Source organism: Salvelinus fontinalis, chromosome 1, assembly GCF_029448725.1.
Source record: "Salvelinus fontinalis isolate EN_2023a chromosome 1, ASM2944872v1, whole genome shotgun sequence".
NCBI lineage: Eukaryota > Metazoa > Chordata > Actinopteri > Salmoniformes > Salmonidae > Salvelinus > Salvelinus fontinalis.
The window spans coordinates 100,504,600-100,517,839 of NC_074665.1; the positions used below are offsets into that span (position 1 = coordinate 100,504,600).

At 42.0% G+C, this 13,240-nt stretch overlaps 1 protein-coding gene across 1 annotated transcript in view; it reads left to right on the plus strand.

Moving 5' to 3' along the window:
* LOC129862304 (protein eyes shut homolog) overlaps positions 1-13,240 on the plus strand; it is a 344,128-nt gene that overhangs the window by 218,340 nt on the left and 112,548 nt on the right. The gene's annotated exons all lie outside the window — the stretch shown is intronic.

Below are 13,240 nucleotides of genomic sequence, written 5' to 3' on the forward strand. Positions count from 1 at the left end.
ACTTCATATACCTATGCCACTTAGCAGACTATTTTACCAAAGTGACTTACAGGACAGTAAGTCATACATTTTTCGTACAGTATGTGATGATCCCTGCGGGAATTGAACCGATGACCTTGGTGCAGCTAGAGTCACAATCTCTAACTGTATCTTACCTCATCCCATTCCCCACTGTATCTTACCTCATCCTATTCCCCACTGTATCTTACCTCATCCTATTCCCCACTGTATCTTACCTCATCCTATTCCCCACTGTATCTTACCTCATCCTATTCCCCACTGTATTTTACCCCATCCTATTCTCCACTGTATCTTACCTCATCCTATTCCCCACGGTATCTTACCTCATCATATTCACCACTGTATTTTACCTCATCCTATTCCCCACTGTATCTTACCTCATCCTATTCCCCACTGTATCTTACCTCATCATATTATCCACTGTATTTTACCTCATCCTATTCCCCACTGTATCTTACCTCATCCTATTCCCCACTGTATCTTACCTCATCATATTCTCCACTGTATTTTACCTCATCCTATTCCCCACTGTATCTTACCTCATCCTATTCCCAACTCTATCTTACCTCATCCTATTCCCCACTGTATCTTACCTCATCCTATTCCCCACTATATCTTACTTCATCCTATTCTCCACTGTATCTTACCTCATCCTATTCTCCACTGTATTTTACCTCATCCTATTCCCCACTATATCTTACCTCATCCTATTCCCCACTGTAACTTACCTCATCCTATTCTCCACTGTATTTTACCTCATCCTATTCCCCACTGTATCTTACCTCATCCTTTTCCCCATTGTATTTTACCTCATCCTATTCCCCACGGTATCTTACCTCATCCTTTTCCCCACTGTATTTTACCCCATCCTATTCTCCACTGTATTTTACCTCATCCTATTCCCCACTGTATCTTACCTCATCATATTCTCCACTGTATTTTACCTCATCCTATTCCCCACTGTATCTTACCTCATCCTATTCCCCACTGTATCTTAAATCATCCTATTCTCCACTGTATCTTACCTCATCCTATTCTCCACTGTATCTTACCTTATCCTTTTCCCCACTGTATCTTACCTCATCCTTTTCCCCACTGTATCTTACCTCATCATATTCTCCACTGTATTGTACCTCATCCTATTCCCCACTGTATCTTACCTCACCCCATTCCCCACTGTATCTTACCTGATCCTAACGATGTCATAATATGTCATAACTGCTGACGTAACTTGTCATATGACACAGTCATAACCATGTCATAATATGTCATAACAGCTGACATAATGTGTCATAACTTGTCATAATATGGTCATAACACTGTCATGACACATATTTACAGCTGTTGTGACATATATTGTGTTATTTTATGTCTGGTTATGACACCTACATAAGCATGTCAAAAGCCACAAAACCAACCACACAAGGCAAAACATTCCATAGCCTACTTGTCAATAGTATGTTTATGTTACATAACATTTTCTGAAAGTGACAGTGTCATAAAGTGTATTTTCTGCAAGTTATTTAAAATATGATGAAAAGTAAACACAACTGTAAAGAATTCATTACAAACTTTCAAAACAAAAGGAAACTTTTTTGCTGGGAAAAAACTCATTTGAATAAATGGGGATTTTGACACTCTTGTGTAGGTGTCATAGCCAGCCTTAAAATAACACAATATGTCACAACATATGTAACTATATGGATCATGACAGTGTTATAACCATATTATGACAAGTAATGACACATTATGTCAGCTGTTATGACATACTATGACATGGTTATGACTGTGTCATACCGTGTTATGACGCTGGGTGTCAAGTAAAGTGTTACCCCTCATCCTATTCCCCACTGTCTGCCGATTCACCATTATCTTGAGATCATTTAATGAAATACCCTATGTTCAACCGTGAAATCACTCCAATGGAAAGGGGATTGGAGTGTCCATATTCATGTGGTGTTTACAAAGCATGTGACAAATAACATGTAATTAAATGTGTTCATTGACTTGTTCCTTCTTCTTGGTATAGACTTAACAGTGAACACAACCTGTTTAATGTACATTCCTCATTAGTTACAATTGTGGTGGGTTGTGTGTGTGTGTGTGTGTGTGTGTGTGTGTGTGTGTGTGTGTGTGTGTGTGTGTGTGTGTGTGTGTGTGTGTGTGTGTGTGTGTGTGTGTGTGTGTGTGTGTGTGTGTGTGTGTGTGTGTGTGATCGCACGCTCAATTTGTTAGTGTACAGTAGCTGATCAGCAACAGTAGCAGAATAGGAGACAGCATGGTTGTGTTGAGAACATTGGGTAGAGAAATGTCAGTCATGAAAAGATGTCATAATACCAGCAACAATAACAACAGAGTCCTGATCAGTCATCTCAGATCATCTGATCTTCTACAGCAGTGAAAGCACCACAGGAGTGAAGAATATTGTCATTTTATTTTATTCAAGTTTGAGTCAGCACTGTTTTCTCCCCCCCCCCTCTCCTTCCCTCTCTATTTGTATCTCTCTCCTTCCCTCTCTCTTCCTCTCTCTCTCTCTGTATCTCTCTCCATCTCTCTCTCAAGCCTTTAATAAATTACTTCAAATGTGTTTTTGCACGATTTTACGATTGCACGATCTTCCGAAGAGGAGGAGGACACCCGTTACACAGAGCTGGTGTAACTGAGTCCGGTTTGTATGCCTCCTTGCTCGCACAAGCTCTTTCAGTTCTGCCCACACATTTTTTTATAGAATTGAGGTCAGGGCTTTGTGACGGCCACTCCAATACCTTGACTTTGTTGTCCTTAAGCCATTTTGCCACAACTTTGGAAGTATGCTTGGGGTCATTGTCCATTTGGAAGACCCATTTGCGACCAAGCTTTAACTTCCTGACTGCTCTTGAGATTTTTCTTCAATATATCCACATAATTTTCCTCCCTCATGATGCCATCTATTTTGTGAAGTGCACCAGTCCCTCCTGCAGCAAAGCACCCCCACAACATGATGCTGCCACCCCCATGCTTCACGGTTGGGATGGTGTTCTTTGGCTTGCACGCCTCCCCCTTTTTCTTCCAAACATAACGATGGGCATTATGGCCAAACAGTTCTATTTTTGTTTCATCAGACCAGAGAACATTTCTCCAAAAAGTACGATCTTTGTCCCCATGTGCAGTTGCAAACCGTAGTCTGGCTTTTTTTGGAGCAGTGGCTTCTTCCTTGCTGAGCGGCCTTTCGGGTTATGTCGATATAGGACTCGTTTTACTGTGGATATACATACTTTTGTACCTGTTTCCTCCAGCATGTTCACAGGGTCCTTTGCTGTTGTTCAGGGATTGATTTGCACTTTTTGAACCAAAGTACGTTCATCTCTAGGAGACAGAATGCGTCTCTTTCCTGAGCGGTATGACAGCTGTCTGGTCCCATGGTGTTTATACTTGCATACTATTGTTTGTACAGATGAACGTGGTACCTTCAGGCGTTTGGAAATTACGCCCAAGGATGTACCAGACTTGTGGAGGTCTACAATATTTTTCTGAGGTCTTGACTGATTTCTTTTGATTTTCCCATGATGTCAAGTAAAGAGGCACTGAGTTTGAAGGTAGGCCTTGAAATACAACCACAGGTACACCTCCAATTGACTCAAATTATGTCAATTAGCCTATCAGAAGCTTCTAAAGCCATGACATTTTTTTCTGGAATTTTCCAAGCTGTTTAAAGCCACAGTCAACTTAGTGCATGTAAACTTCTGACTCACTGGAATTGTGATACAGTGAATTATAAGTCTGTCTGTAAACAATTGTTGGAAAAATTACTTGCTGACATGCACAAAGTAGATGTCCTAAACGACTTGCCAAAACTATAGTTTGTTAACAAGAAATTTGAGGAGTGGTTGAAAAACGAGTCCTAATGACTCCAACCTAAGTGTATGTAAACCTCCGACTTCAACTGTATATATATTTTGTATTAGTATATTTTTTTATTCCAATTTTTCAGGGGGTGCTGCAGTACCCTCAGCACCTTTACTTCTAGTGGTTAGAGCGTTGGGCCAATAACCGAAAGGTTGCTCGATCAAATCCCCGAGCTGAGGTAAAAACCTGTCATTCTGCCCCTGAACAAGACAGTTAACCTACTGATCCCTGGGCGCCGAAGTTGAATGCATTCAGTTGTACAACTGACTAGGTATCCCCCTTTCTCTTTACCACGGCAATGCCCATGTACAGTATTGAAGACCAGACCCCCACACATTCATTTTGTGCAGTTGCAATGTTAATGATTACTGCCTAAATAACCTGGCCATTTGACATTGAAGATGATTAACTGAGAATCATTGTGACATACAGTGCCATGTTGGTTACATATTTAGACTATGGCATCACTTTACTGCACATTTTATACAGTAGTGCTGCCATACGGTGTTTTACTTAAACATGAGGCTGCCATCTACAGAGGAGCTAAAGTACAGTATATGAAATCAACTGTCTTCAACATGACACTGCCATCTACAGAGGAGCTAAAGTACAGTATATGAAATCAACTGTCTTCAACATGACACTGCAATCTACAGAGGAGCTAAAGTACAGTATATGAAATCAACTGTCTTCAACATGACACTGCCATCTGCAGAGGAGCTAAAGTACAGTATATGAAATCAACTGTCTTCAACATGACACTGCCATCTGCAGAGGAGCTAAAGTACAGTATATGAAATCAACTTTCTTAAACATGAGGCTGCCATCTACAGAGGAGCTAATGTATCTGAATGTAGTACTGTAGTGCTGATTTAGGATCAGTTTTGTATTTTAGATCATAATGAATCATAGTGATTATTATGGACAGGGAGGACCTGATCCTAGATCAGCACTCCTACTCGGAGATGCTTGATAAATTAGGGCCAAGCTCAGTAGTGACAAGTCATCTGTCTCATCTGATTCCACGACTCAACCTTGCTGATCACACACAAATCGAGGGAACATGGAGCATTGTGAATATTTAATCAAGAATACACTTTAGCTGACGTCTCTTGATAGTTATTAAGACACAGTGGATTATATTTGTATGTTAAACAGTGCTTGTAGTGGTGTGAAACATGGAGGATATCAAAACGATATAGATATATAGACTAGAGGTCATCTGATAGAAAATACATTTGAGATTCTAAAGTATAATTTTGCGATGTAAAATGGTAGATTAAAGGAGAGAGAGACAGAGACCTGTGAACATCACTTCTCTTTAAAGCTGTTCCACAGGAACACAGCGAGATAGAAACCACCAGGGCTGTGTCCCAAATGCCACCCTATGCAGTGCACTACTTCTGGCCAGGGCCCATAGGAAATATAGGAAATAGTGTGTTGTTTGGGACACAACCCAGATCACCATTTTCTTTCAACTCTGATGTCTCATCAGCATTATCTAAACTCTGACTCATCATCAGGTGTTTGAGTTCTAAACTCTGACTCATTGTTAGATTTTGGAGAACTAAACTCTGACTCATCGTTAGGTGTTGGATGTCTAAACTCTGACTCATCGTTAGGTGTTGGATGTCTAAACTCTGACTCTCATCGTTAGGTGTTGGAGATCTAAACTATGACTCTCATCATTAGGTGTTGGATGTCTAAACTATGACCCTCATCGTTAGGTTTTGGATGTCTAAACTCTGACTCATCGGTAGGTGTTGGATGTCTAAACTCTGACTCATGGTTAGGTGTTGGATGTCTAAACTCTGACTCTCATCGTTAGGTGTTGGATGTCTAAACTATGACTCATGGTTAGGTGTTGGATGTCTAAACTCTGACTCTCATCGTTAGGTGTTGGATGTCTAAACTCGGACTCATCGGTAGGTGTTGGATGTCTAAACTCTGACTCTCGTCGTTAGATGTTGGATGTCTAAACTCGGACTCATCGGTAGGTGTTGGATGTCTAAACTATGACTCATCGTTAGGTGTTGGATGTCTAAACTATGACTCTCATCGTTAGGTGTTGGATGTCTAAACTATGACCCTCATCGTTAGGTGTTGGATGTCTAAACTATGACTCTCATCGTTAGGTGTTGGATGTCTAAACTATGACCCTCATCGTTAGGTGTTGGATGTCTAAACTATGACCCTCATCGTTAGGTGTTGGATGTCTAAACTATGACTCTCGTCATTAGGTGTTGGATGTCTAAACTCTGACCCTCATTGTTAAGTGTTGGATATCTAAACTCTGACTCATCGTTAGGTGTTGGATGTCTAAACTCTGACTCTCATCGTTAGGTGTTGGATATCTAAACTCTGACTCATCGTTAGGTGTTGGATGTCTAAACTCTGACTCATCGTTAGGTGTTGGCTGTCTAAACTCTGACTCATCAGTAGGTGTTGGCTGTCTAAACTCTGACTCATCAGTAGGTGTTGGATGTCTAAACTCTGACTCATCAGTAGGTGTTGGATGTCTAAACTCTGACTCATCGTTAGGTGTTGGCTGTCTAAACTCTGACTCATCAGTAGGTGTTGGCTGTCTAAACTCTGACTCGCATCAGTAGGTGTTGGATGTCTAAACTCTGACTCTCACCAGTAGGTGTTGGATGTCTAAACTCTGACTCTCATCAGTAGGTGTTGGATGTCTAAACTCTGACTCTCATCAGTAGGTGTTGGATGTCTAAACTCTGACTCATCAGTAGGTGTTGGATGTCTAAACTGACTCATCAGTAGGTGTTGGATGTCTAAACTCTGACTCATCAGTAGGTGTTGGATGTCTAAACTCTGACTCTCATCAGTAGGTGTTGGATGTCTAAACTCTGACTCATCAGTAGGTGTTGGATGTCTAAACTCTGACTCATCAGTAGGTGTTGGATGTCTAAACTCTGACTCATCAGTAGGTGTTGGATGTCTAAACTCTGACTCTCATCAGTAGGTGTTGGATGTCTAAACTCTGACTCTCATCAGTAGGTGTTGGATGTCTAAACTCTGACTCATCAGTAGGTGTTGGATGTCTAAACTGACTCATCAGTAGGTGTTGGATGTCTAAACTCTGACTCATCAGTAGGTGTTGGCTGTCTAAACTCTGACTCATCAGTAGGTGTTGGATGTCTAAACTCTGACTCATCAGTAGGTGTTGGATGTCTAAACTCTGACTCATCAGTAGGTGTTGGCTGTCTAAACTCTGACCCATCAGTAGGTGTTGGATGTCTAAACTCTGACTCTCATCAGTTGGTGTTGGATGTCTAAACTCTGACTCATCAGTAGGTGTTGGATGTCTAAACTCTGACTCATCAGTAGGTGTTGGATGTCTAAACTCTGACTCATCCGTAGATGTTGGCTGTCTAAACTCTGACTCATCAGTAGGTGTTGGATGTCTAAACTCTGACTCATCAGTAGGTGTTGGATGTCTAAACTCTGACTCATCAGTAGGTGTTGGATGTCTAAACTGACTCATCAGTAGGTGTTGGATGTCTAAACTCTGACTCATCAGTAGGTGTTGGCTGTCTAAACTCTGACTCATCAGTAGGTGTTGGATGTCTAAACTCTGACTCATCAGTAGGTGTTGGATGTCTAAACTCTGACTCATCAGTAGGTGTTGGCTGTCTAAACTCTGACTCATCAGTAGGTGTTGGATGTCTAAACTCTGACTCATCGTTAGGTGTTGGCTGTCTAAACTCTGACTCTCATCAGTTGGTGTTGGATGTCTAAACTCTGACTCATCAGTAGGTGTTGGATGTCTAAACTCTGACTCATCAGTAGGTGTTGGATGTCTAAACTCTGACTCATCCGTAGGTGTTGGCTGTCTAAACTCTGACTCATCAGTAGGTGTTGGATGTCTAAACTCTGACTCATCAGTAGGTGTTGGATGTCTAAACTCTGACTCATCAGTAGGTGTTGGATGTCTAAACTCTGACTCTCATCAGTAGGTGTTGGATGTCTAAACTCTGACTCTCATCAGTAGGTGTTGGATGTCTAAACTCTGACTCTCATCAGTAGGTGTTGGATGTCTAAACTCTGACTCATCGTTAGGTGTTGGATGTCTAAACTCTGACTCATCAGTAGGTGTTGGATGTCTAAACTCTGACTCATCAGTAGGTGTTGGATGTCTAAACTGACTCATCAGTAGGTGTTGGATGTCTAAACACTTACTCATCAGTAGGTGTTGGCTGTCTAAACTCTGACTCATCAGTAGGTGTTGGCTGTCTAAACTCTGACCCATCAGTAGGTGTTGGATGTCTAAACTCTGACTCTCATCAGTAGGTGTTGGCTGTCTAAACTCTGACTAATCAGTAGGTGTTGGATGTCTAAACTGACTCATCAGTAGGTGTTGGATGTCTAAACACTTACTCATCAGTAGGTGTTGGCTGTCTAAACTCTGACTCATCAGTAGGTGTTGGATGTCTAAACTCTGACTCATCAGTAGGTGTTGGATGTCTAAACTCTGACTCATCGTTAGGTGTTGGCTGTCTAAACTCTGACTCTCATCCGTAGGTGTTGGCTGTCTAAACTCTGACTCATCAGTAGGTGTTGGATGTCTAAACTCTGACTCATCGTTAGGTGTTGGCTGTCTAAACTCTGACTCTCATCAGTAGGTGTTGGATGTCTAAACTCTGACTCATCAGTAGGTGTTGGATGTCTAAACTCTGACTCATCGTTAGGTGTTGGCTGTCTAAACTCTGACTCTCATCTGTAGGTGTTGGCTGTCTAAACTCTGACTCATCAGTAGGTGTTGGATGTCTAAACTCTGACTCATCAGTAGGTGTTGGATGTCTAAACTCTGACTCATCAGTAGGTGTTGGATGTCTAAACTCTGACTCATCTTTAGGTGTTGGCTTTCTAAACTCTGACTCTCATCCGTAGGTGTTGGCTGTCTAAACTCTGACTCATCAGTAGGTGTTGGATGTCTAAACTCTGACTCATCAGTAGGTGTTGGATGTCTAAACTCTGACTCATCAGTAGGTGTTGGATGTCTAAACTCTGACTCTCATCAGTAGGTGTTGGATGTCTAAACTCTGACTCTCATCAGTAGGTGTTGGATGTCTAAACTCTGACTCTCATCAGTAGGTGTTGGGTGTCTAAACTCTGACTCTCATCAGTAGGTGTTGGATGTCTAAACTCTGACTCATCAGTAGGTGTTGGATGTGGGCAATTCCACGGCATGTCGGTTTGTGCTGTTTTTTCCGTCATTTTGTTACCAAACTTTGTATCTGCACTGCTCTTCAAATAAATGTGTTTTTGTAAAAGTTTCAGTGGAAATTGTTAAAAGTAGTCCTTGTGCATAAAGGTGGTGATGCAATCTCTATTGCGCTCCACACTGCCCTTTCCCACCTTGACAAAAGGAACACCTATGTGAGAATGCTATTCATTGACTACAGCTCAGCGTTCGAAGCCATATGCCCTCAAAGCTCATCACTAAGCTAAGTATCCTGGGACTAAACACCTCCCTCTGCAACTGGATCCTGGACTTCCTGACGGACCGCCCCCAGATGGTTAGGGTAGGTAACAACACATCCGCCACGTTGATCCTCAACACTGGAGCCCCTCAGGTGTACGTGCTCAGCTCCCTCCTGTACTCCCCGTTCACCCACGACTGCATGGCCAGGCACGACTCCAACACCATCATTTTACTCTGCTGCCACTCTGTTTATCATCTATTCATAGTCACTTTAACTAATCCCACATGTACATATTACCTCAAATAGCCCGACTAACCGGTGCACCCGCACATTGACTCTGTACCGGGACCACCTCTATATAGCCTCCACATTGACTCTGTACCGGGACCACCTCTATATAGCCTCCACATTGACTCTGTACCGGGACCACCTCTATATAGCCGCGCTACTGTGTTTACTGTTTCTTTTATTTCTTTACTTTTATATTGTTTACCTAATACCTATTGTTTTACTTAAAAACTGGTTAATTTTTATTTTTATTTATTTTACCGTTATTTTACCAGGTAAGTTGACTGAGAACACATTCTCATTTGCAGCAACGACCTGGGGAATAGTTACAGGGGAGAGGAGGGGGATGAATGAGCCAATTGTAAATTAAGGACTTGTAAGTAAGCATTTCACTGTAAGGTGGGTCTACTACACCCGAACTGCTACATCTGTTGTATTAGGCGCATGTGACAAATAAACTTTGATTTGATTTAACTTTGCAATCATTGGTTTTTGTTTGACATACATTTTAAAGTGAAAATTCGGAGTCTCGGTGTCACTCTGTTAGTGTGGAATTGCCCATGTTGGACCAAACTGCTGTTTCATAGAGCGCTGCTTCTCCTGGCTGGCAGACGGAACAGCAACAGTCCATATGGAATAGAATGCTGGACTCTTCTCTCTTTGTTCTGTGTTTTTAGAACCCTCAGAGTGTCATTTATGGATTCCATTTGGACTGTCGGCCATTTCCTGTTTTCTCTGTGGGGGTTGAGATGAGTGGCTGCTGGGTCATGATATGTTTCAGTGACTGCTCTCCTCTACTCTACTCTGCTCTAGTCTGCTCTACTCTGCTCTACTCTACTCTGCTCTAATCTACTCTACTCTGCTCTAATCTACTCTGCTCTGCTCTAATCTGCTCTACTCTGCTCTAATCTACTCTGCTCTACTCTACTCTGCTCTAATCTACTCTGCTCTAATCTACTCTGCTCTAATCTAATCTGCTGTACTCTACTCTAATCTACTCTGCTGTGCTCTACTCTAATCTGCTCTACTCTGCTCTAATCTACTCTGCTCTAATCTACTCTACTTACATTAGTGCAGGAGTCCTAGTGGTGGAAAGATGTAGGAAGCCTTTTTTACTCCTTTATTAAGCGTTGGGTAAGTGTTATGTTGTAGAGTGTGTATTGTAGGAAGTAAATACTTGTTTACTTTTGATCCAAGGTCTTAATGATGTCTGTAGGTAATTCAGATACAATTTCAACATTTACTTTTGAAAAGCAAGCATAATAAAATATGGATGAAACACTTGGTAAAACAGTTGGCCCATACTCTATTGAAAAAAATAAATAAAATGGTGTGAAAAATAATGTTGGAAACACCTTAATGCGCAAATATTGATATAATAACCAATCATATCGAAGTCAACTTGAAGTCACACGATGACATGTTGTGTGGTCCTCCCACTACGACTCAGGAAACCATACAGTTTATTAGACTACAGATGAAACATGTTGTGTGGTCCTCCCACTACGACTCAGGAAACCATGCAGTTTATTAGACTACAGATGAAACATGTTGTGTGGTCCTCCCACTACGACTCAGGAAACAATGCAGTTTATTAGACTACAGATGAAACATGTGTGGTCCTCCCACTACGACTCAGGAAACCACGCAGTTTATTAGACTACAGATGAAACATGTTGTGTGGTCCTCCCACTACGACTCAGGAAACCACGCAGTTTATTAGACTACAGATGAAACATGTTGTGTGGTCCTCCCACTACGACTCAGGAAACCACGCAGTTTATTAGACTACAGATGAAACATGTTGTGTGGTCCTCCCACTACGACTCAGGAAACCACGCGGTTTATTAGACTACAGATGAAACATGTTGTGTGGTCCTCCCATTACGACTCAGGAAACCATGCAGTTTATTAGACTACAGATGAAACATGTTGTGTGGTCCTCCCACTACGACTCAGGAAACCACGCAGTTTATTAGACTACAGATGAAACATGTTGTGTGGTCCTCCCACTACGACTCAGGAAACCATGCGGTTTATTAGACTACAGATGAAACATGTTGTGTGGTCCTCCCACTACGACTCAGGAAACCATGCAGTTTATTAGACTACAGATGAAACATGTTGTGTGGTCCTCCCACTACGACTCAGGAAACCATACAGTTTATTAGACTACAGATGAAACATGTTGTGTGGTCCTCCCACTACGACTCAGGAAACCATACAGTTTATTAGTCTACAGATGAAACATTTTGTGTGGTCCTCCCACTACGACTCAGGAAACCATACAGTTTATTAGACTACAGATGAAACATGTTGTGTGGTCCTCCCACTACGACTCAGGAAACCACGCAGTTTATTAGACTACAGATGAAACATGTTGTGTGGTCCTCCCACTACGACTCAGGAAACCATGCAGTTTATTAGACTACAGATGAAACATGTTGTGTGGTCCTCCCACTACGACTCAGGAACCACGCAGTTTATTAGGCTACAGATGAAACATCTTGTGTGGTCCTCCCACTACGACTCAGGAAACCATGCAGTTTATTAGACTACAGATGAAACATGTTGTGTGGTCCTCCCACTACGACTCGGGAAACCATGCAGTTTATTAGACTACAGATGAAACATTTTGTGTGGTCCTCCCACTACGACTCAGGAAACCATACAGTTTATTAGACTACAGATGAAACATGTTGTGTGGTCCTCCCACTACGACTCAGGAAACCACGCAGTTTATTAGACTACAGATGAAACATGTTGTGTGGTCCTCCCACTACGACTCAGGAAACCATGCAGTTTATTAGACTACAGATGAAACATGTTGTGTGGTCCTCCCACTACGACTCAGGAAACCATGCAGTTTATTAGACTACAGATGAAACATGTTGTGTGGTCCTCCCACTACGACTCAGGAAACCATGCAGTTTATTAGACTACAGATGAAACATGTTGTGTGGTCCTCCCACTACGACTCAGGAAACCACGCAGTTTATTAGACTACAGATGAAACATGTTGTGTGGTCCTCCCACTACGACTCAGGAAACCACGCAGTTTATTAGGCTACAGATGAAACATCTTGTGTGGTCCTCCCACTACGACTCAGGAAACCATGCAGTTTATTAGACTACAGATGAAACATGTTGTGTGGTCCTCCCACTACGACTCGGGAAACCATGCAGTTTATTAGACTACAGATGAAACAACATGTTGTGTGGTCCTCCCACTACGACTCAGGAAACCACGCAGTTTATTAGACTACAGATGAAACATGTTGTGTGGTCCTCCCACTACAACTCAGGAAACCATGCAGTTTATTAGGCTACAGATGAAACATGTTGTGTGGTCCTCCCACTACGACTCAGGAAACCATACAGTTTATTAGACTACAGATGAAACATGTTGTGTGGTCCTCCCACTACGACTCAGGAAACCATGCAGTTTATTAGACTACAGATGAAACATCTTGTGTGGTCCTCCCACTACGACTCAGGAAACCACGCGGTTTATTAGACTACAGATGAAACATGTTGTCTGGTCCTCCCATTACGACTCAGGAAACCATGCGGTTTATTAGACTACAGATGAAACATGTTGT